The sequence below is a fragment of the Lycorma delicatula genome, chromosome 10 (assembly GCF_047948215.1).
Source record: "Lycorma delicatula isolate Av1 chromosome 10, ASM4794821v1, whole genome shotgun sequence".
In the NCBI taxonomy this organism is placed as follows: Eukaryota; Metazoa; Arthropoda; class Insecta; order Hemiptera; family Fulgoridae; genus Lycorma; species Lycorma delicatula.
The window spans coordinates 16,652,746-16,679,261 of record NC_134464.1 but is presented as its reverse complement, the minus strand read 5'-3'; the positions used below and the strand labels follow the sequence as shown (position 1 = coordinate 16,679,261).

At 29.6% G+C, this 26,516-nt stretch overlaps 2 long non-coding RNA genes across 2 annotated transcripts in view; one reads left to right on the top strand and one right to left on the bottom strand.

Moving 5' to 3' along the window:
- Positions 1 to 26,516, top strand: part of LOC142331400 (uncharacterized) — a 305,532-nt gene that overhangs the window by 79,392 nt on the left and 199,624 nt on the right. The window contains exon 2 of the long non-coding RNA XR_012757986.1: positions 7,181 to 7,277. This is a non-coding gene — a long non-coding RNA (uncharacterized LOC142331400). The remainder of the gene's footprint in view (positions 1 to 7,180; positions 7,278 to 26,516) is intronic.
- Positions 1 to 26,516, bottom strand: part of LOC142331401 (uncharacterized) — a 410,253-nt gene that overhangs the window by 328,077 nt on the left and 55,660 nt on the right. The window contains exon 4 of the long non-coding RNA XR_012757987.1: positions 12,894 to 13,072. This is a non-coding gene — a long non-coding RNA (uncharacterized LOC142331401). The remainder of the gene's footprint in view (positions 1 to 12,893; positions 13,073 to 26,516) is intronic.

Here is a 26,516-nt window from a genome sequence, read left to right as displayed (position 1 = left end):
ATGTCTCTGACAGCTGTCAAAACTGTTCAAAAATGTTAACGAAGCGAAATTTTTTGAGTGTTTTTTTTTTCAAAATGATGAAGGGAGTTGGGGTTTCCGCGTCAAGGCGTTATTAAGGGTCACTTGTTTCCAAACACGACCACCTCTCCCCGCGGACTAGATTTCTAGGGGTGACAGAAGGCTTACCCGGTTCACTAAATCCCCCTACTGCTTGAAAACTCTTGTTGAGTTCTACAAGCAGAACCGTTTACGATTTATTTTTTAATAATTAAATTATGATTGTATTTGTACAATAAAAGAATTTGCGTTCAGTTCTGATGAGATATTGTCTCGAAGATTCTGATACACAATAAATGTTTACTGAAATCATTTTTATTTTTTTACTGTACTCTTTTAACGACATTTTACACTAGTATTATTTCAAAAATTTAGTGAAAATTTACAATTTTCTCTATCATTATTGTATTCCTTTTTGCCATCACATTTCTTTCATTTCTAAAATAAAACAAAAAAAAGAAACATTCAATTTCATATTATGTAGTTACCAGGTATAGATAAATATTTTTTTTTATGAAATATTATGTAATGCGAGTATAATGCTTTTATATGTATATTAAATTATAAAAACAAACGGCTATATCATATGTAAATAAACATCTCAAACTAAAGAAAAATTTTAGAGATCCTCATCAAAAACCGAACTGGAAATCAAGTGATACATACATAGAGGCTAAAATAATTGCCACTTTATCAACTCACTGATCATTTAGGATAACGGGATTTTTTTCATAAATTTTAAATACAATATTAAAAAACAATAAAACTCATTAAGATTTAATGGTATAAGATAACAATTTTATAATTATATTCATTTAAACAAATCCTTGTTTGGAGAATAACTTTTAATGAGCATCATGATGTTGCCAGCTCAACCATACAACATGATGTATAGAATGAATACATTACTTTTAGGTCTAAATATTGCATGTATTTCAATGCACTCGCTTAAATTTGGCTCAGCGAATAACTTAATACAACATCATTTCACTTATCAGTTTCTTTAGCAAATCTTGGTATGGAATGTTTGTTATTCGTTGTAATGGCTTTATCATTTTTAAAGTTGTTTTATAAAGAATTTTGTGCCTGTTCTTTTAGGATAACGATTTATTTTTTGAAGGGTAAATAATTTTTGTTTTAACATACATCTTAATTTGATCGACAAAATACCTGTTGAGCAGTAAAGTATTTACCATCTGTGTGAAAGTGCCACGATCTGCTGAGAGATTGAGCACCCATAAAGTGACTTCTCCGAGAGTAGTGAATCCTTTCTTATCGACTTCCAGTTTTCCTTACACTTTATCTAATCTTCCCCTTTTTAATTTGTATGAGTAATCTTTGTAGTTTCAGGCAAAAAAGACCGAAACTTATAAACCCTGGCAGGGAGAACTGCTTGAGTACAAGTCCTGGAATTCTTTATAGATCCACTGGCTGTAAAATAAAACTAACTGCCGAAGTGGATCTTGGATACGTCTGAATCTCCTAATTTTTCTAAGAACAGAAATAATATAAACGATCAGAATAATAACACTACGTGAGAGAACCTGTCTATTTAATATGAAGAAACACAAAATGCACATAATTATTAAACTGTAGTTAATAGAGTAGGATAAAATGCCAGTTGAACTACAAAAATCACTCTTTAAAAATAAAAGAAAACCGAAATTAGATTAGAAAGTAAATTAATAAAAGTCTAAGTTGGAGAAAATCAACCTTTAATTTAGAAATGAGCGAGACGAAGAATCAGCAGTCCCCATACTTTTCATCTCACATACACAAGAAATAATTCAGCCTAATTGAAAAAAAAAAATTAGAATAAAGAAAATTATCCTATAAGAAAGAATAAAGTAAATTTTTTTTGATAAAATTATTCTTTTAACAAAAACTTAGAAGAAATTTTGAACGACATAAATTTTATCAAGGCAAAAATTCAACTTAAAAATAAATAAAAATAAAAACAAAATATTGAATTTGACAGAAAGAAAGATGATGAGAAGTTATATATAATAATAGAAGGGAAACACCTTATATTATACATACCTTATACTTAATAGAAATGAATACAGAATTTACAGAAATGTTCTATTTCTGAAGCAAAATTAGAAAAGGTGAACTGCAGGTACTAAAAGCAGACTCGAAGAAGCAAAAATTAATACGAAAAAGAAATCTCCTAATATCAAATATCTACAAATTAGAAAGATATTTTGACAATATTTACGCTTTACGGTTGTGAAACATGGACAGTAGGGGGAAAAAACAGAAAGGGAAATAATTGAGGCCTTTTAAATGTGATGTTTTATACGACAATGATGAAAATTAGGTTGTTTAATGAAGTTTAGAGGTCTTTAGGAAAGAAGAGAAATTTATTCCAGAATCTGCAAAGAAACAAATTTAACTGGTGAGATATTTATTGATATCAAGATTTAGTTAATTATATGACAAAGAGATATTTAGAAGATAAAAATTATAGAGAAAAACAAACTATGTTTCTATCATACGGAGATAGACAACCTCAGGAGGCGAAGAGAATAAGTAGAATATAGGCGGTAGAAATGACATTTCTGAGAAGCATGATGAGGATATTTAAAGTAATTTGGAGATGGAGGGAATGATGGAAAAAGTTGAGAGAAACAGATTGAGATGGTACGGGCATGTGGTGCAGATGATTAAGTAAAGGGTTCCAAAAAAAAATGCTGGAATAGAAGGGAGGGGAGAAGACTGCGAGGTAGAGCTAGAAGGTACTGGATGGAGAAGCTGAAGGAAGGTTTTGAGATTTGAAGACAAGAGATTTGAAGATAGAGGAGGAATAGTGGACGGAAAGAAGTATATGACCATCAATGATACACTGCCCAATGGCTTAGAAGAATAAGGAAAACAAAGATAGAAATTTTAAAATGAAGACATAAGATGTAGTTTTATATAGATAAAAAGATTAGCAGAAAATAGAAAGCAATGAAAGTCATTCAAGCTGGTCAAATAGCTCGCAACACAAATATATATGTTACCGTGAAAGACTGATATCTGGCAAATGTCGATAATCTTCGGTGAATGTAGACGCATACCAAATACATAGAAGAAACACCGAAATATTTGCTTATCTTGATCTTCGCCGGTATATGTCAAAAACATAGAGAAGCTTTGGTGAGGGTCGAAACGTTAAGTAGAAATTAAAAAATATATCACCCGATACCAATCTCTAAGATAAATATAAAAAAAAAAGAAGTTTATATTTAAGCCAAGCATACCCTTCGCTCGCTTCGCTCATTTAATTAACGTTAACTATACAAAATATATATGTTATTCTCCAAAATGGGAGGCGATTAATCAAATTCACCGCATTTATAAAAAGATATAATCAAATTTTCTGCATTTTATAAATTGAAGGGGCAATCAGGATATACAGAATATGTTAACTGCAAGGATGAACGATAACGATACAAATATAAGGGTAGATGGTTTGCCCTTCGTTTAATTTCTTTATAAAAATATTTTTATTCAATTTTCACCACCAGTAGTGCATCTGATTAATCGCCTCTAGTGTTGGAGAACAACATATATAATTTCTATATTTAACGTTAATTAGACGAGCGAAGCAAGCGTAGGTTATGTTTAGTTTAGATTTTAAATTTCCTTTTTTTTACGAGGGTTTTCGTAGTCTATTTACCTTAGAGATCTGTATCAGGTGATTTTTTAATTTCTAGTAATCGTTTCTAACCCATCAGAGCTTATTTGTGTTTGTCGCCATATATCGGCGAAGGACCAACTAAGCAAATATTTCGGCCTTTCACCTACTTACATGGTATGTGTCGAGATTCACCGGAGAATATCAATTCTCTAATTTCGGTCTTCCACGATAACATTTATAATATTAACATAAATTCAGTGACGTTCCTCTGATTAGGTGTTTTCCCTGAACGTTACAGAGCTCCTTTTTTAGAGTTATAATAAAGGATATTTGTAAAGAATAAAATCTAAAATTTAAAATCTTATTTTTTATTCGTTAGCTAAAATGTATCATTAGTCAGGAAATATATTTTTAATGAAGATCAAAATTTAGTCAAAATTTAAAAATATTTTTCTGGAATAAGTTACTTAAAATTTTAATCTGTTTATTAATACATTTATAAAATTATACTCTGAACGTAAAAATAAAAAGATAGTTTACGATGACGTGGTTCAGCCCCTTTTACAGTGAAATAAAAACAATTTTCTACAAATTTTTATTTAGATTTATAGGTAAAAATGTTCTATCCTTTTAAATTTTAAGTTCCTTCTGAGAGAAACTATGTCTTTGTTAAAAAAATAAATATTTCTTAAACATATACGTCAATAAAGATTTCAGTTAGGGTTCTTGGTAAATGTTTCATTGAAATAATTTTTCAGCATTCTGAAACGATCAGAAAAACAAACCAACACAAATACAGAATTCAAGATCTTTAATTATGTATGGAATGTCGAATTTTGGTGAAATAGATTCTGAGTAAATAAGTAACAAAAAGTAGAATTTTATATATATAAAACTACACTTCTTGAGTTGTTTATTTTCTTATCTATGAATGTATAAAATAATAAAACTTCTCAATGATAAAGAAAGAGAAAACTTTCCAATTTAAACCAAAATAAAATAAAGAATTGTAATTTGATTGTTGTATAAAGCAAAAAACAAAACACGATTTTCCATCATACAATGTACTACTATCTTGTACTATTTCCCTATTACGTACTATGCTCGACAAATTGACTTTTAAATTTCGAATGAGTTCATTATTTTAAATAAAAATCAAACGATACACTAAGTTAAGAAAAGAAATCTGTAGTTTGAAATGAACCAAATTTTAAAAATTAAGTGCTACAAGTAAACAATAAGGGTAATTAAAAGCAACTGTAAAGGTACAGTAAGGTGAAATGACAAAAGACATAAAATAATACAACTATTTCCAACAATAGCAACAACTGTATGTTTACTAGTAAAAGTGAGTAACGTAGTAATTCTCCATCGCCTTCCTCACAGAGCAACATCAGAATGCCAAACCTGCCAAATTTCAGTTGATATTCAACTACTCAGAGGCTGTTTTATCACTTAATCTGGTTGAACAATGATAGTAAAAAAAAAAACATGAAATAAATGAAAATCTAAAAGAAATATTAAAGTAACACATTAACTAATCTCTTTTTCGGAATGAACGATGAGTTGAATGTATTTTCCCCACTTACAACTTTCCACTAAAAAAAATAAAATTTTCCACTTAAAATTTTCCGCTAAAAGTATCCAAAAATAAGGAGAATTTCAAATTAAAAAATTGGTAACTCAAAATTGACAGAATAGATTATTCTTAAAATTAGGTTGGTTTCAAACTGAAGATTTTTTCTTAACACTAAATATAGAGGTTTAGTTATTATTTAAAATAATAAACTCATATAAAATTCAAAAGTCGACTTGTTCCCCACCAACGTTATTATAAAATACAATTTAATAGAACGAAAGCAACACCGATCAAGGATAGTAAATTGTTTTGTCCTTTTTCATGTAAAACTCTTAAAACTCAGCGGAAGAATAATACTTAAATAAAATAAGAAGGAAATTCACGCAAACAAAAATTTATGATTTTGTTTGGTTTTCAGCAAAAAAAACCTTTAAAATTTTTATTAATTTTTACAGTTTATGATAGATTTAAGAAGTGAAAAGTAACTTAAACCTGTAATGTCATTCAACAGAAATTTCACCAGTAATAAAATAAAGAAGCTCTTACTTCTATAAATATCCTACTATACTGGTGTATTGAAAAAAGTACATATATATATATATATATATATATATATATGTGGTATTCTTAGGGGGATACCGTTATTACTACTTGGGGTACAAACTGCTTAATATTCTACGGACGTTACGCATCGTATTGATTGCAAGACATGCTTAGAGCATCGTAGAGCCAACCCTGAATTCTGTTGCTCGTATATGTGTGTGTGTGTGTGCGCGCCGCGCGCGTGTGTCGTCGATATGTATAAACATGTCTAAGCGTATATATATATATGTGTTATAGGTTACTGAGTGTACATATTTGGGAATGTTCATACGTACACTTATGTCAATCCCAGTATAGCTTTACTCATTTTCGTATAATATTTTCATGGTTTCAAAAAGTTTTTTAAATGAGGCAAATGCCAACAAAGGCTGAGGTAGTAATTAAATTCGTCGTGGAAAATGATTTTTTTTAACAGCTGAATTTCGATGTTGAGGGTTCTGAGGTTCAAATACTAATAAAAAATACTAATTTTATAAGTAACTATGCTTTTATACAGATTTGAATTCTAGAAAGTGGATGCCGGTGTAATAATTTGGTGGTTGGGGTTCAATTAACCACACATCTCAGGAACGGTCGGTCTGAGCCTGTAAAGACTATACCTTCTTTAAGTGTCATACATATCATCCTCATCTCATTGGGGCAATGGGGAATTACTTACTGCTAATCGTTTTCGAGATATACGAGATATATTCGTACCTATGTACGTGCGTGTAGACGTCGCGCCAAAACTAGTCAAAATGGATTAATGGATGGTCAAATTGTATATTTCTGTTGAAATCTAAAATCCGAAAATTTTCGCTATTACAGTACTTCCTTGTACGAAAAATATGAAAAAAATTGGGAGTTATTAATGAAATAAAATTTTATGTGCCTTTAAAAATGTGTATATGTAATTTAATACGAGTACAAGGATGTCATGTGATGTCCACATCAGATTTTTTTAATCTAGAAAATTAGATGAAAGAGAAAAATGTAGCTTAGGATACAAAAATTTGTTATAAGGATTTTGGAGAAAAAAAATTTGTTGGATAAATATAAAGTTTATATTTTTTTGTGATTTTTCTTTATATAATTTTCTCATTACTCAAAGTTCATATTATTAAAATATTTATAGTTAACGAAATATTTTAAACAAGAAAGTTTTTATAGGAAGATTTTATTTGTGGGTACTATAAATAAATTATTGTCTTCAAATATTATGTGATTTATTAACCATTGAGGTATTAGAAGCATAATTAAAATGAAAATTTTAATGTAAGAATATAATTGTAAAATCTGTTATTATTAATTAATTCTCTATTTTTTTCTGTTTTCAGCAAACAATGTGATGGCTATCTGAATAATAAAGGATTCAAAACAAAAATGAAACGAACCCAAATATTATTTACAGCAATATTAGTATCACGTTTTAAGGTAAGTGATAAATTTAAATAAATTATACTTTAATAATTGGAAAAACATTTTTATATAGAAATAAAATACGCAGTAAATAAAAAATTGTTATTGAAAACATAATTAAATAATACTTATTTCAAAAGAAACTCCGAATTTAAAATAATTTAAAATTTTTAACCATTAATATATTTAAAAATTAACAAATTTGTAAATTAATAAAATTCGTAAATAACAAATTAAGCAAAGTCGTTTAACCTCATTAATGGGTAACGAGATACATTAAAATTAATTATCTAGAAATCAATTCACAATATCTTAGAGATATTTTAAATTTTTTGTTTAATATTGTAGAACATTTTTCGAAATCTTTCCTCTGTATTACATCTACAAAACAATACCATTACAACTCTGAGACAATAGCAATATTTCTTTGTATTAATAGAATACAATTATTTAATTTACTACTACTTACTAAATTATAAACCAGTTTTTTCTTTTGTGAAAAAGAAATCAGCGATTGACAGTTTGAATTTAATTATACGAAATACTTTTATACAGAAAAAAAATCTCTTAATATCAAACTTCGAACAAATAAGAAACTGAAAAGAAATTCTTTAAAATATTATTATGAAGTTTGATACTAGTGAAATATCAAGAAAAGGAAAACAAGAAAAAAAGAATTAAGATGTTGAAACCAGATCTTACAAGACATTGTTGTCTTGTACAAGACAAATTAATAGTTTGGCAGAATACAAAATGAAAAATTAAAAAAAAACACCATGAGATAATAAATAGTTTTTGATTGTATTTTACGAAAAACTGACACGGTTGGTGAACAGCCGAGATATCAAATTTAACTAATTTCTAAAAATAATTATAGAAAGCATATAATAGTAGAAAAAGAAACACGTGCTAAAAAATTGGTTGTTTATCGGGTCTGATTTACGTAATTGATTTCTGACGGGATGAAATGATGTTTCATCGAGAAATAAATCAGAGTAGAAAAATTGGCTAAACTGTCCTATTACAAACTAGTAAAAACTAGATTATAAACTAATGTAATCGATTAAAACTGTTTTAGAGGTTTCTCAGATCAGAAATACTCAAACGATCTGCGGTCGTTACACTTTAGAGTAAAGCAGTCCGAATGTTACTTCACAAACCCTTCCAAATAGTATGATGCGAGAAAGTAAAATGTGCGAGCAATATTTCCCTTAGTACGCCTATCCTCGACCAGGATCGAAAGGGAGTATTTCAACGTTTACAGAAACTATCGAACAGTGGCGACACCCGGATAGGCACTGTGGAACTGCATCCAGATGATCCACTTTGATATCCACTTGATATTATCGATAACATTTAATAGGAGCCCTTTTATCTTTAATTCTTTCTTTATAATTGTACAATATATAATACTTATCCTTCATGTCAGTGGCCATCCCCCAGTTTATGAAAATATACAAAATTATTTGTTTGGAACTATGCGTTCACAGTTTTAGTGGCGTGGTGTTTGGTTGTTGTGCGCATGCGTACATAGAAAGCTGCGAGGGAAAAAGAGCACTGTCCCTCCCACAGTTCCGATCCTATCGTGCTGCTGTAAGGTAGGTTTTTTTTACTCCACGTATGTATGCAACGTTCATTGTTCGTTCCGTTTTTTAATTTAGTCGGTGAAAGGAATATGAAAGTGGTTTAGGTGTTTATTTCAGAAATGATAAGAAAATGAGAAACAAGGGTTCTTCGCTTCCAAAAAGCAGGGGGAAAGAGAAGGTAATTAATAAACAGTAATTGTGTACTTGTTTCTTTGTACACAGAAATTTAAATTAAGCACCGTTGGACTGTAGTGTTTAAAGCGAAAATTTTATTAAGTTTTTATCTAATAATACTAAAATATATTACCTATATTGACATTTTGTTATTTATTCGGTTAAACCGAATACGAAATAAAGAAAAATCATTTTTTAGGTTCTTTTATTTTACAGAAAACTTTAGCCATTGCCTTGAAAAACCCCAGGAAAAATTTTTTGGAACAACACCCCCACTAATTTTAGCTACGAGACACTATAGAACATACTGGGTAGAATAGGAATTCAAAAAGATTTACATCATTTTATAAAATTTATATTTACGCAGCTAATATAGGGACAAGCAGGAATTTTCAGTTTAAGACTGAGACAAGTTCCGTGCGTCTCACCTGTATTAATCAACAAATATGTGAACGAAATTTTAATTCCTGTTTTATGAAAATAAAAGCTTTTTGTCACTTGCAAATTAGGAATCCAGTATTTAAAATACTATGTGCTGACTTGTGATCTCTACTGAAATTGATTCATTGCAAATAAAACCTTTCACGCTACACATGGCGAATGATTGCAGTATTCCTATTTATATAAATCAAACTCAAAATGTTAGTATTTAAAATTAAAACCTAAATTCTATGAAGAATTAAACAAAAGATAAACAACTGATGCGTTCAAATAAATTTAATTATTTGTCTTTATCGTCCCCTTTCAACTTAAAATTGTTGTAAATTTACGACACATTGTATAAACACTTCACAAACGGTACTTTTCATTAAGTGAAATATTTATGAAAAGTAATTTATTTGCAGTATAGTATGTTAAACAAACATAAAAAAAACATTTAGAAAGAAAATATAAAATTATCACATATAATAAAAGAAAGAGGCAACATTTGACTAATAGAAAACCAAATGGTAAAATTTTTTACTGCGTTTTGAAAATTTTGATAATTATGTCGAAATAAATTTGGTTTTAATATTTGTTGGTGGTGAACCAGCGAAGAATGTAAGAATAAGAAGGTATACATCAAATCATTGAAATAAGTAACGATTAAACAATTTTTTTTTAAATTTTCATTGGCCACTCTAATGTTACTTTATGTAGGAATATTTTAATTTTCCCAATACTTTTTGAGCCATTATTTTGCATTTAATTAAAACGTATTGGATCTATCTTACATATAAAGTTTAGGAATCTTATATATAAATCCGAATTTGTTTTTCTTTTTGTTTTTTTCTTGCAGCAAGCGAGAACCAACCGACTGACTGATTTCAAATTTGCAAATGCATTCGTGTTATCCCAGGGATGATTTTAAGCCATACACTGAGGCTATATTCCTCTTGGGAGTGACGTTATGAATTAAAGATATTCATTAAAGAAAAAGAAAGATTAATCCTTTTACTTCATTATTATATTTTTATCTGCATGACAACAGAAATAAGTTATGAATCTTTGGTCGTTAAAAGTATATGTACATTATTTACCGTAGTTACTACTAGTCTGTCTTTTGTAATTTAGTTTTTTTTCAGGTTTCTATAGTCAGAAAACTTTAATAGTTTATTTATCAGTACTATTCTTACAACCATGAGGGTAACGAACACTGTGGGAAACCAGAGTGCTCCGCCCTCTGGCTAGATGGAAGTGGTGAGCGAAGCAAGTTCTGCCGCCCTGGAGTAAGCACCGTATCCGGGAAGCCCCTGGATCGACTTCAGGATTGGTCTGGGCCGACCTGGTACCCGGGAGTCCAGGGGCGTTATCCTCTGGCTAGACGGTCGGGCGAACTAAGCGGGTCCCGACTAACTAGTACAAATAAATAAAAATATTTAGTTAAAGATAATTAAAATTTGATGCATCCAAACGGTAAACCAATCCTTAACTAACTGTTTTTTTGTTTGTTTTTTATAAAGGTATGTATTTTGAAAAATAACTTACAAGGGAAAGATTTTTAATTAAAATTGCTCTAAAGAGCGATTAATGAATTTAATAATAATTATTTAACATTTACAGAAAGGTTCTGACAGACGAAAAACAAATAGTTTAGATGCGTTGTTAGGACAAAGAAACCCGAAAAATTAATCTCTAATCGTATGTAGTAACAGAAATTGATAAATAATTACGGTTATTTATCTATTTAATTAACCGAAAAATTAAAATTTTATTTTATAATTTAAATTTTGAAATGTAATAAAATACAATCGGATATTATCACTGAATAGGACAGAACTGGCATAATTATTTGGCGAAAATAGAATCAATTGTTAGAAAGAGAGATTTAGTGAGCGATTGGTGGTGTGGGTAGTAAAAGCGATGGACAAATGATTCTTTTTTTAAACATCACGTGAGCTCACAATTGTCTATCGTCCCGCTCCTCACCCTATTTGTTGGATGCCCAAGGCGATACTTTACCACCCCCACGGGGAGACAAATTAGCAGGGCAGATATCGGGGCCACCCCGCTGAGACTTTTTATTATTGCTACTTTGGTTCGCTCATTGTACCTTATTCTCTTCTAAACAACCGACGGTACACTCACTGTCATACGCAACAAGTCACTTGTCGTCGTTAATTATATCATTATTAATTGCACGCCTATCCATTATTTCTCCTACTGTTTTCATTATTAATTTTTCCCCCTTTATTTATTATATGCAGGTAATTCTAGATACCTGTTGATTCTATACAACTTCCGTATATTTCAAAATAATCTATTCCGACCAAATTAAAATATAAACAATACATTTATTAAATTTATATTCTACTATACTTTAATTAGGTCTACCGATTACAAATTTATGTCGAGTATTTATAAAAATATTAATAAAATTTGTCAAAATTATAGTTCCATTAATAATCTTGGAAACAATTTATATTAACGAATTAACGTTTAATTCTCATAAAAACGATTGTATAACAAGTTGATATAATTTTCTATTTTAAAAACCTCAAATTCTGAAGAAAACCTTAATTTCTACTTCTTTAGTGTGTACTTCTTCTTTTTTTTTAAATACGTCTGTCATAGAGAGTTAGCTAGCTAATTAACAACTTAACAGATCAGAATAAAAGGATAATTGAACGAAAAAAATCACTCTCATATACTTTTCATCCATGAAGTTTTTCGTAAACCTGGACTTCATTTCACATGATTATTTCCTCTTTATCCATGAAGTTTTTCGTAAACCTGGACTTCATTTCACATGATTATTTCCTCTTTAAGTATGAGACATCAAAGCTGACATCTATCTGAAAGTTATATGAAAAGAACTCCAGTTTTTTCCTCGGAACAATCCCTATGCTAGTATCATCCTTTTGAAACTAATTTCATTAAAATCATCTCTCAAATTAATTTTAAACGATCTTCAATAGATCTATATCTCAAAAATTCAATTCTCTTCACTGATAGTTTTCTAAATTCCAAAACTCAACGCCATATAGAGAAGATGTAGAGCTAAATAATATCTGTCTGTGTAAATTTATAAATGTTAATTGCTATTTCAGGTAAAACATCAATTAAGTAATTGGTTGCTCATTATTATACCGTTACTAATAAAAATTAAATTTTTTAATAAATCCTTCTATCTTTATCAAAATAATTAAACGACTAAAATCAATCGATCAAACAAATTTATGAATAATAAACAACAAGAAATATGTTAATTATCATATTTTACATTTTCTTCAAAATAGATACTATTCATACATATATCGTTTCAATAATATATATATATATATATATATATATAATTAAAATATTAACGTTGGTTATTTTAAATTAAATCATAAAAAAAATTATGAAAGGGTGAAAACCTTTTCTAATTATTGAAATTTTAAGTAAATACCTTTTATCTTTCGTGATGTATGGGCGGTCACCCGCTGATATAATAATTAGTGCCGGTTGGTAAATATTTTCTCCTTGAAGAAACGCCTCCAGATGTTTTAACCAATCGTAGTCGATTTCCTTTTTGTGTGTTGTCAATGACGTTACGTTTAATCCAATCCTAAAGGCCATTATGTAAACCTAAATAAATAAAACATAAAATAATAATTTTACAATATATAAATCATACTCATTTATGTATTTATATTTTTTTTTGCAGAATAAATCAATAATTTGGTAATATTTATATAATAATTATAATTTTACATTTGTATCAGGTTTAGGTATAACTATTTTTTTTTGTTTTACTATTTTACTATTTTATTACTATTTTACTATTTACTATTTTTACTATTTTATTTTTTTTGTTATACTAATTTATTTTACTATTTTATTTCTTCTTTTAATACAATTTTTATAAATTGCTGAGAGTGAAAAATGTTTTAATCTATCCAACAAAAAAAAAACTGTGATTGCTAAAAAAAAAATGTTCAGAAATAATAATGCGGATAATTAATTATATATTCTAATGCAATTTAAAAAATATATACCCGTAAATTGTATAAGAAACATAATCAGACTTTCTTTACGACAGATTAATAACAAAAAAAAGGAAGAAAATCAATAAGTGATTGAAATAGCAAAAGAAAAAAAAACGATAAAAAGTAAAATAATTAACCTACGTGGTAAAAAGCAAAAAAGAGAACTTGAAAAAGAGAGAGATAAAAAAGATGGATGGGTTGTAAATAGAACAGAATGAATGTAGTATTTTGTGTATGTATGTATGTATGTGTGCGCGCGCTCGGCCGTTTTAACGATGCGGAGAATTCTGACAAGCCACAGAAGCGGCGTATTAACTTAACTTATAACACATGCGGTTCTCTGCCAAAACTCAATTTATAAGTCAATGTTCTTTTGTCACGGCTTTATTTAGATCGGGTGCGGCTATTAGCTCGTAATTTAAAGTTTTATGTTAATGTAATATGTAAGTGGTTATAAGAGGAGTCATTAATATACATTCTGTTGACAGACAGTACATACCTCACTTGTATCTCATTTTCTAACTCACTCTCACTGGTTACTCACTTTAGCTTTATACTCACCCTTTTCAATATACTAGATTCCCTTATATTTCATCTCTTTCTATTTTAAATTCAAACTCTCTCTCACACACTCTCTCTCTTTCTTTCACACACACGCTTTCTTAAAGACTGTTTCTAGGATATGAAGGTAGGCTGTGTTCTAGTTCAAGGTATCCGAACTAGAACTGCGTTATAACGGTGCATAGTGCAAAGCCGGCAGTCCCTTAATATACATATAATTTAAAGTAAATATCGTAAAAACAGCAATGAAATGGTTATTTATAATATTTGCAATCATTTATTTATTTCATTTATTCATTCATACACTTTTATACAATTTCATTCATAAATAAATCAAACTGCCTGATAAAATTAATTTAATTTAAACGTATTGTTTCGTTTAAATTATTATTATATAATTATTTTTAATATTATTACTAGTTATTTAAATTGTGGCTGATGGGAATTGTTGATTAATGGGATAAATAAGATACAGCACACCGTCTTGTATATACCAAACATGCAGTTTATTAATCGATAGCTAATGTAAATCGACCTATATAAGATTAGAGTGTCTGTGATTACCATGTTTCGAGTGTAAATCAGTCATAGAAAAAAAAAATTCAGTAAACTAATTGTGCTTAAATTCAGGAAAATTTCAATCCGATATATAATTTTATGAGGAATAAAAATTTTTGAATTGTCGGAAGTGTATTATTTTTTCTGCCTCTTCGTCAACTGTTTGGATTTTTAAAAATTCTGAAAGGGACGAACAAATGATTCTACAGTTCGGTAATCAGTAAAACGAAACTCATTTTCATTGAACGTATAAGATAAAATATTACGGCGTACAATTGATTAAAATTTTTTTTTACAGGTAAAATTTTGAAATTGTTGAAAATTCAGGAAAATACACAAATAATTTGTTTACGTCAAAAATTAATTTAAATGTCAGGAGAAGATTTTTGAAAGTATATGTTTGGAGTGTCGTTTTATATGGAAGTGAAACTTGGACAATCGGAGTATCTGAGAAGAAAAGATTAGAAGCTTTTGAAATGCGGTGCTATAGGAGAATGTTAAAAATCAGATGGGTGGATAAAGTGACAAATGAAGAGGTATTGCGACAAATAGATGAAGAAAGAAGCATTTGGAAAAAATATAGTTAAAAGAAGAGACAGACTTATAGGCCACATACTAAGGCATCCTGGAATAGTCGCTTTAATATTGGAAGGACAGGTAGAAGTAAAAAATTGTGTAGGCAGGCCAAGTTTGGAATATGTAAAACAAATTGTTAGGGATGTAGGATGTAGAGGGTATACTGAAATGAAACGATTAGCACTAGATAGGGAATATTGGAGAGCTGCATCAATCCAGTCAAGTGACTGAAGACAAAAAAAAAACACAAATTAGTTACAGACGAAGTTAATTTTTATTCAACAACATTTTAGAGTTCTTAAAATACTCTTTAATAGACGTCAAATTCGTACGAAGTGAAAATTTTTCATTGGAGTATACAGTGTCCCGGAAGGAATTGGTCAAACATGAGGTGTTAATTAAAGATATCAAAATAAAAAAATCATATGGACGTATGTCTTATCTCACTTCATTTTTTCCTGTGTTCGATATTTTGTGTCCTTTTAATAAAAATTTATATCTTCGGTTAGGATCAAAATAGTTTAATTACCTTTAAGATACGCATACTTTTGTCTTATGAATAATATTATTCGCTTTTTTAACTACCGTTGCGTTGATAATAATTCTGTGATGAAGCAAAATATTTGTGGATATGCTCTTCTTTTCTTTGTAACAAACACAGAAATGCTCACAAAAAAATTTGACGTCGTTTATACAAAGAAAATAATGAACAACGGTTTTGCTAGAAAGATGATACTACATCATACACTGCGAGATCATCTGCAAAAATTTTCCCGTTGTGATAAACAAACAGATAAGGTCGGATTTCCCTACCTACGGGATTGGTTTAGTGGTGAACTCGTCATGGCAAATCAGCTGATTTTGAAGTTGAGAGTTTTAATGTTCAAATCCTAGTAAAGGCAAATCCTAGTATAAAAGTAACTACTTTTATACTACGTCGTGGATACTTGTGTTCTTTGGTGGTTGGGTTTCAATTAACTACATATTTCAGGAATGGTCAACCGAGATTGTACAAGACTACACTTCATTTAAATTCATACATATCATCCTCATTCATCCTCTGAAGTAATACCTTACAGCTGGTTCCGAAGACTAAACAGAAAAAGAGGGAGAGATGTCGGATTTTTCTGTTCGTTTGATTTTTCAAATTGAAACATTAATTTGCTTTAAAACTCCATAAACCCACGGGGCTATTGATTAACTCATCATCGCAAATCAGTTGTTTAACAAGTCGAGGTTCTGAGATTATAATCTAAATAAAAGTTGGTTGTTTTTATACGGATTTGAATACTAAAGAAGGGATACCAGTCTACTTTGGTAGTTGGGCTTCAATTTACCATACGTCTTTGGAATGGTCGGCCTGAGTCTGTACAAGATTACACTTCATTTACGTCATACCAAATCCTAATATCTCATTGGACCGAGGGGGAAGTTACTTACTGTTCACTTTTTTCTTTTTCCTGTTTAACCTCCGGTAACTACCGTTTAGATAATTCTTCAGAGGATGAATGAGGATGATAAGTATGAGTGTAAATGAAGTGTATGTAGTCTTTGTACATTCTCAGTTCGACCACTCTTGAGATGTGTGGTTAATTGAAACCCAACCACCAAAGAACACCGGTATCCACGATCTAGTATTCAAATCCGTGTAAAAATAACTGGCTTTACTAGGACTTGAACGCTGGAACTCTCGTCTTTCAAATCAGCTGATTTGGGAAGACGCGTTCACCACTAGTTCAACCCGGTGGGTACTTGCTGTTCACTAGTTGAACGGATTATAACGTGAACATTAATAAAAAAATCTACATAATTATGTGTGTAATTTATTTTGGTGAGTTTATTTAAAAAAAAAAACATATCTAAGGAATCAAAGCCGTAAATAAAACATGACTGAATCTTGTGTTTCATAATTTGAAGAATATCTTTAATAAATAGAATAAAATAAATTGAATTTTTTAAATACTCCTTTATTACTCGCTAGATCCTTATGTAGTGAAAATCTTTTACTGATTTATACAAATTTCGGAGAAGGTATTAACAAAACTTTAGGTACTGATTTAGGATAGCAAAATAAACCCCCACAATACATCATGTAGGAAAATGCCTTATATCGCTTCATCGTCCCTCTGTTCCCATTATGTTTTTCTATTCAATAAAGAATAATACCAATTTCTCAAACATCGTTACCGTCGATATAATAAATTATTAAAAAGGTCCACCTTTCTAGCAAATTAAATGTGTTTCTCTAAAAAGGACCAGTTGCTAGATAACTAGCGAACAGTCATGAATGCTTAATTATTTGAATTTTTTGACATTATTTTATTCTCCTGACGATGGTCTAAGGACTGCAAGATCTAGAAAAACACATTTAATTTACAGGTAAGGAGGATTTTTACTTTTTTAATAATTTTTAATAAAAGATTATTATCTCAGCAGGCTTCTTGCTACGTACAGTGAAAAATAAAATCCAGAAATCTATCACCACACTGCGTAATAACTTAGTTTCATAAACATTTACGAGTAATAAAAGCTTATATTTTTAAAAAAATATAAGTTTGAAAAAACCTATAGATGACAGCAACTTTTAATTTTTGATCATAAAATGTATTTAAAAATCCAACAAGTTTTTAAGAAAATATCAATTTGAAGTTTTTTTTACAATATCCGAAAATCCGATAGAAATCATTTCGTATGACTATAACTTAAATCACTTTAAATTAACACTATCAAAATTAAGTAGAAATAATTATTCCTATATAAAATGAGGAATCTGTAAGTTAATATCGTATGTAAATTATTTTGCTACAAACATTTCTATTTTCATTTTTGTAATTTACCAGACTGTACGTTCAATAATACGATTCTATTTCACGAGTATGAGGGTATGATGCGGTGTGGCTACTAAAGGGAGGGAAGTTAGCTTTGATCGCCGTATTTGACGAGTGGCATAGAGTAGACTGGTACTATTGTATGAAATTTTATTGTGGGAACTTGAAACCAAATGGAATGGCGATGCATCGCCTGAAGGTACTAACAGACATTTCGTGTTGTCCCTCTTACTATCGATGTGAATGTGTTCCACTCTATCCAGTAGGGTCTCTTCTATTTTATACTTCTGTCCTAGTAACTGGCTTAACTCAAGTGTGCCATATCCCCCCTTACACCTCCTTTATCCCCAACAGTTATCAAAAATTTAAGATTGATCTTTATGCAATGTACATAACGACTAAATTAAATGGCATTAACTCTTCAAGCGCTGTTTAATTTTTATTTATTGTTATTATAACTATAAAGTTTTTTTTATTTTATAATTAAGACCATAAAAGTTTATTTAAATGTCTTAATTGGTATAAAAGGTGAACAACCAGGTAATGTAATTGACTCTTTTATTCAAGGTAAATATTTTTTTTTTTTTTTTTTTTTTTTTTTTTTTTTTTTTTTTTTTAGGAAGTCCAATATAATCAATGATTTGGGAGGGACTCTGAAAAAAACATCAACGAATTTGTTGATTATAATTTATTATTTTTACTTCATACACCAAATATTTTGTGATCAGTTGTTCTGCCATTAGCCAATCGGGAAAAGATTTCAACAGAACAGTACAAATTCTATATCTTTGAGAACCTGTTCCTAATAAGCATATTCCTGATAAATATATTTTGGAAATGATTTGCTCCTCTTTCTCCAATCATCAATGTTTGATCAGCGTCCTTGAGAATTATCCCCAAAATATTCTGTAGTATGTATATTTGGAGTAGCTCCAGACCGCTGAGTACTCCAAAATAGTAAATTTTATATCAGCACAATAGTTACGTTAGTCGTCTACGCATCTAAACAAGAAGTCTTATCGTGCATGAAACATTTTATCAAATGTGTTATAAAAATAATACAGTACTATTTTCATTTTACAATCGCTGTTTACATTGATAATCGGGATAAATTACTAAATTTGGAGTATTAAATTTTACTTTCCCGGGGAATATAGTTTGAATAATTGTATTTGAAGGAAAAGTATGAAATCATGTCAAAAATGTGATGTTGGGTTTTTTGCAAATCTTTACGTTTTAGAGTCTAACTAGTTTATCAGACCAAAAGAAAACAAATGTACATATGTGTGTCGCACTGCTTTTGGCTTTATATCTCAGGATTAAGCAAACCTAATTTTTTTTTCAAATTTGGCTAAAATAGTTTTTATACATAGGGATGATCATATTATATTTTTTATTTCAAAATTTTTTAAAGGAATACAGAGATATCGCAAAAAACTAAATTTCATTATATTCGCAGATATTTTAGAAAAAAACTTTATTAAAGCAAACTTGTTACCTACAAGCGTACATAAGTAATCAAAAAATGTTTTTTCCAAAAAATCAACCCCACATATTAAAACTGTAATATATGTTTTTTTGTTATTTTCCTGTATTTCACTTAGGATTAAAAATTTAATATGTTTTTTTTTTTTTTTTTTTTTGATAGTTCATATATAGAACTCGGAGGTAGAATAATTTTGTTATTTGGGAAGTAGAATTAATAAAGATGGACGAAGCGGGAGCTATATAAAATGCCGAATAGTACAGGCAAAATGAGCCTCCAGTCAGAAATATAATTTGTTTACATCAAAAATTAATTTAAACGTCAGGAAAACATTTTTGAAAGTACATGTTTGTAGCGTAGCTTTATATGGAAGCGAAACTTTGACGATCGATTACCTGAGAAGAACAGATTAGAAAATTTTGAAATGTGGTGCTACAAGAGAAGGTTAAAAATAAGATGGGTGAATAAAATGACAAATGAAGAGGTGTTGCTGCAAATTGATGAAGAAAGAAGCATTTGGAAATACATAATTAAAAGAAGAGACAGAATTATAGTTCACATATTAAGGCATCCTGGAATAATCGCTTTAATATTGGAGGGGCAGGTAAAAGGGAAAAATTGTGCAGGCACGCAGCGTTTGGAATATGTAAAACAAATTTTTAGGCATGTAGGATGTAGGGGGTATACCGAAATTAAACAACTGGCACTAGATAGGGAAACTTGGAGAAAGCTGCATCAAACTAGTCAAATGACTGAAGACGACAAAAAATATAGAACTATCAAGAAATATCTAAACATTTTTTTTTTTTTTAATTACCTCCCAGGACCTAAAATACAGAATGGTTTTTGATTATTTTTTTTTTTTTATTCTTTATTTAAGGATGTCTTAGATTTAGGGAAAAATTTACTTAAGAAAATTTGTTAAGCTAAATCTATATATGAATATTCTTCGAAAGGTTTTCTTTTAATTTATTTCCCAATTCTAAAAATATGCATTCTGTTTTTTTTCTGTTTAATTTTTATTATTAATAGCAAGAAAAGTCATGAATAATTGGCCAGATTTTTTTACTTTCATTAATTATTATGTGTTTATTACATAGATAACTCACTGTCCATAAAAAAGGATGGTGCACGGGCTTGTTTGTTGAATGTGCTCACAATTTTTTTATTGGCGGAGAACGGACCAATGGTAATGTCCGTTCTCCGCCAATGGTAATGCCCCCGGCGCTTGGCGCCGGGGGCTGCGCTGCGCGCAGCCCCTGGCGCATTACCATGAACGATTCATTCGTTCAAACGAATTAAACTTCTTGGTAAAGATTTATCAAAAGTTACATTTGTGTTTTGGAGATAAAAACGAAAAAAATTGTGTTAGAGCTGTGTTAAAAAATTACAACACAATAAACAGTTTAAGATGTTCAGGATTTTGAAGCTTTTCATTGTAAACGTTTTTGTTGTTATTAAACGCCAAATTCATGAACGTTATTTTGTTACAACTGGCAAAAACATTTAACAAAATCATGTGTAATGATACAAACCATGTAACCTTTTCGCGGTGGGTCATGGACCCTCCTTTTTCCTAGTGTCTAATATAACATATTAATTTACCGTTTAACGTTCAAACGTTCTAGTATATGATAAAGAAGAAGCCTCTATAGTTAATGGTAATGTTTATACTTAATATCTTTGTAAAACAGTTATATTTGTACAAATCAATAAGTTCTTAAACCGGTTACATAAATTAAAAAGAAAAGAAAAAATTCTTAAAAAATATTTTAAAACAATCTATTTAAAATTTAAATCTAAATAGCCATTTCGAATGTTAAATAATAATCATCAAGAGTTAATGAGAAAATTGTATTGTTATGTAAATAAATTAAATACAAAAGTTATAATTATCAAATAAACAGTACTCGTGTATTATTGTAAAAATAAAAATATTAATGTGAATATGTGTAAAAGTTCTGAACATCTGTTCCTATTTTTGGCAATTTCAGCAGAAATCGTAAATAAGGCTTAAAAACATCTTAACCACATGGTACGACTTAGATTTTTATCATAACCAAATGCATATATTTTATATAGCTAGCCTAGATAAAGATTTACTTTAATAAAGATAATAAGATAAAACCAAAGATAATGAACATTAAACCAAAGAGATATCCACTTCCCGAAAATTTTAAGGGAGGAGATAACCGTTTATGTTATAAGATTTTTTTTTCAGCCTCCGGGATCATTATTACGTATTGCTACAGAGGATGAGATGATATGACAATTTTGTAGCGTATGAAAATGCCATGCCTCCGGAACTTCTGGATGAAAGGCCGAGCGCTACCAGTCGCGCCTCGGACACCGGCATCTTATTATAAGATTAAAAACTACTGTAAAAGATTTTTAAAGACTGTTAGATGATCGTTGTTCAACAATACAGTTACTGAATTACTAATAAGTTAACTTTTCTAACAATCTCATTTTTTATTAGTACGCACTTTTTGTCTAACAAACTAGTATTTTTACCAGTGTACAATTAATGTTGGAATACAGCCGATTTCTCCAATCTTCTGTTTTTATAAAACTAAATGTTGCTTTTTTCTGGTTCAGCCAACTGAGAACCTCGTGAAGTAACATTTTGCATAAATTTCTCTTTTTTTGCGTTTTCCTTCCGGTCTACTAAATATTTTTTTTTTCACTTTGTTTGGCCCTTCTCTCTTCTAATCTGACGTTGTCGGTTTCTTTGGGAAACCCTTGAAATCTTTTTTTTTAATGTATGTTATTTGAATTGATCTAGTTTTATATTTTGTGTTTCCGAGAGTATAATCAGCTTCCTAGAAATAGTCAGCCAGAATTACATCAAAACTGAGAATTTTAGAAATATTTGAAATTCTTTTATTTATTTTTAATACTTCCGTTTAAAAAACAAATAATATTTTATTTGATAACAATAAAATATAAACAATTCAAAATTAAAAAAAAAAACCCAAAAAAACATTTGGATGATTAATATTTTTTGAATAGTTGACCAAGCCTTAATAAGCACGTATTTTTTAATAAAAAATTTTAAAAATAAATAGTAACCTAAAGTCGTTTAAAATGCCAAATGTTTTTGAGGTTTCCATGTGAACACAATAAAAATATAATTTTTAATAATATTAAATATTAATTATAATTATTTATAAATATTTAAAATATTATTTGTTCCAGGTAAACATACATAATTAACTGGCACAATGCTATTCTTTAGTAATCACCCGATTGGCAGTAACTGAGTCAGTTAACTCACAAATATTTTTCTAAGGAAACTTTTCAATACAGCTTGTTTATTTAAAATCTCCTAAATGTGGAAAAAGTTCATGGGATGGTTAATTATTCTAGTCTTGTGAAACTAAAATAAGCTTATTCTATAATTCAAGAATAGTAGTTTATTTTAACAACTTTTAATTTTTATTTTTTTTTGAGGCCGAGTTACATAACAAACATAATATAATGTTACTAAAAAAATATTACAATAATTATTAAGTAGTGAAACACAGATACACAGCCTTAACAAAAACATCCTGATATTGTCCCCCTAGAATATCTTGGATGTTAGAGCCTAATTTAAATTTGTCTTCGCATAACACCTACATTCCTCAAGAATCTAGTGTATCGTTAGTTGGCAGTCGTAGCGAACACAAACTTGTGCATCGATCTGTTTCATTAGGTGTCTATGAGTAAGGTTTGTGTGTCCTATTCGCAAACGGCAAACAACAATCTCTCAACGGTTATTCCGGATTGAAGAGCTCCGTAGAAGCACAGTATCCTTGATATGTCGCAGTTTATTATTTTCTATAGCAGTCCAATCACCTTGCCGCTTTCCTCGAAGAGTGTGTTTAATGCAATTAACAAACTTAAATCAGTAGTATTCAACACGCTTTGGTTTGTCATCACCGCGAAGAGCCTGTTTTGTAGGCGGTATGTCTTGAAAAGTTAATGTCGCCTCAAAACACGCCAGACAGTTGGTTAAACGTCTGCGGTCGCAGACGCGGTCAGTCCGTGCTCTTGCCTTTACATAGATACCCTGTATGTCCAAACTGGTGAAACCAACGACATATGTTCTACCTTGCTGGAAGGTCAATGTTAAAACCCATTCGAAATATACGCTCTATTACAGTTGTTGACTGTGATCTCTCCTACTCAGTAACACAGAAAACCTTGTGTCGCACTGTATACGTCTTACTCATAACTCGCACGTAATGGTGGCTCAAGGACTCTAGCGGTCGTTTACGCAACTACAATACTTAGTGAAATATTTCCTTGGTTTGTCTGTTTTCGTCCATTCTCGTCAAGTGTTCGTACAAGGTAATTCTACGTTTCATAATCGCGTACAATAGAATACTTTGTTTAACATTTGGTAAAGTTCGTGGATTTTTTGTATTTCTACAAAAAATCGTTCGGTTGTACTCCATTCGGCTTTTCTGTATTTTTCTCAATATTTTACTACTATTTTTTTAAGTTAGTTTATTTTCCTGGTCTAAATTTGTGCATTCGTATACTATTTTAAATCTTACGACTGTTATAAAATAATGCCTCAGTTTCTCCACCCTTGAGCTTCATTTCTTGTTTATATATATACAGATATATATTCTTGGTCATTCCAGAAGCATTTGTGAGTTTTATGAGCCTTGTTTTATTGAATGTTTTCTTTAGCTAGTTCGATTGTATTAATTCTCCAAGATATATGAATCTGTCATCTCTTTTTATCGTATCTTGTGCTGAGGTGCATTTTTGTTATGGTTTTAGGTTTTTGAAAGATATTTGTAGGCCCGATTTATAGATATTTCCTTCAATTTATCGATATGTTCTTCGACAGCTTCATTTTTACTTCACGAAATAATAATAATTATTCTATATAAAAAAGAGTCTAGCAAACTTCATAACACCAAAAAAGAATAAATATTCCTTTTTTTATAGAACAGATTTTTTTTCCACGTCATCTGTTTCAGCAAATATCTCTAGTCATTACATTTTTTTATAATCGTAAACGTTAGAACTTTAAAAATTAAAATATAAACATGTTTACCATCTTAGTCAGTAACGTAATTTTACACAACGTTTATAAAAGTATTTTAACATACATAATTTTACTTATTCAGATGGAGCAGGGACCTCTGAAAACCTGGTCTTAACATGAATTGATGGTCTAACGTGAATATATGGTCTTAACGTAAAAATTCATGATAGTTTTTGTAACTAACATCAATAATAATTATTACTATTTTTATGTATGAATTACAACAAGAATTCAACTATTATTTTTCAGTAATAAATATTATACTTGATTATTTTGCTTAGATAAAGGTTTTTCATTTTTCCCTCGATTAATCCTTGTAAGTGCTCCGTAGTTTTACTCGTAACTTATTGTTATCAGTAGAGTAGCACACCTTCTTGATCTACTTCCCGTGTTTTCTACTTTAACGTATGTATGCAATCTATTTTTATTAAATGAAAAAGTTATTTATTAATTTAACGCCTTATATGTTTTAATTTAAAACAGGAATAATTTTCGACAAAATTATTATTTATTTAGTTATTTTTACCTTTCATAAATTAACTGTAAGAAATTATTTCTTGCCAAACAATTTATTTTATAAAATGAAAATTAATGAATTAGTGAAACGTATAAAAACGGACAAAGAATAAAAAAATAAATAAATAAAATAAAAATATTAATTTAAATATCCCTAGAGTAAAAGAGATAGAAAACGTTACAGGGGCGGTTAAAAATAGAGCTAAGAACCGCGTGAAACGAGAAAAGAGCGGATAGGTGCTCTCGTTTTCGTTCGATGCTCTATGTGCAATACAGTATTAGGCCTGCAGCGATATGCTTACAAGGCATTGTGTGGGACCATTGAAGTGTCATTAGGTACCCTCTCCCTCTCTCTTAATAGAGGGGCGCCAACCCCCGTAGCCCAAAATCACCAACCCCTAACCCCCAGGACTCCTATATACGTACGTACACAAGCGCACTCGTATACACGCACGGAGAGTTCCTCTTTTACGCGATGATTGTTATTCTCTATTTCAGTCAAACCGTTCTTTAGCCCGAGCTCACTTTTTCTACCGTACCGTCCGTTTTTAGAAGGGAAAATTTACAACAGAAGCTGAAATAGCTCTCATGTTTCACTCTTTACGTCAGTATGTGTGTTGGTGAGTGCGTCTGTTTTAGCGAGCACGCGCTATCACGCACATATAATATAAGCTAGGATAAGCGTTTGAACTTGGTTCACTTAATATCTTTTCTATCTCCCCTTTTTCCTTTTTTTAACTTATAAAAACGAACATATATATATATATATATATATATATATATATATATATATATGTTCGTTTTTATATATATATATATTAAAGTATGAACATATACGCGCATGCGAACACCCACACAAATAAATCCAAATAGATTACATTAATTTGGTACAAAGTCATAAATATTTATTTATATTTATAAACAATGAAATAAATGAAACTTTCAATAACTGCTTATAAAAGAGTGAAATATAAAATTGGACGTAGATTTTTGGTTTGTTAAAGAATTTTCATCAGTTATTAACTGGTTAACTAAGTTATTTATTTCAAATTGAAATGTTTAGAACAAGGTTGTGTTATTATTATTTCCTTCCAATAATACAGCAAGTTATTTTTTTTTACAACACCCTTTATTGATGACATTTTCTTTAATGAATATGATTGCTGGAAATGGAAATGCGCACCTAGTTCTAGGTCATACTGTTTTTAAAACGATTATTAAGCGTTCCATTTCTAATTTTATTCTAATAATAGTTTATCGTAACTTATTAAATTTATTAATACGTAATAATTTAAAATGTTTTTCTACACCTCTTACATTATTTTGAAGGTAAGAATAATATGGTTTTGAAGAGATATTGGACTCAAACATAATATAGAAATTAATCATTATGAAAATAAATAATGATAAAAAAGAGTATTAAAATGTTGAACCAAACACATATTTATGATTCTGGAGAATAAAATAAATA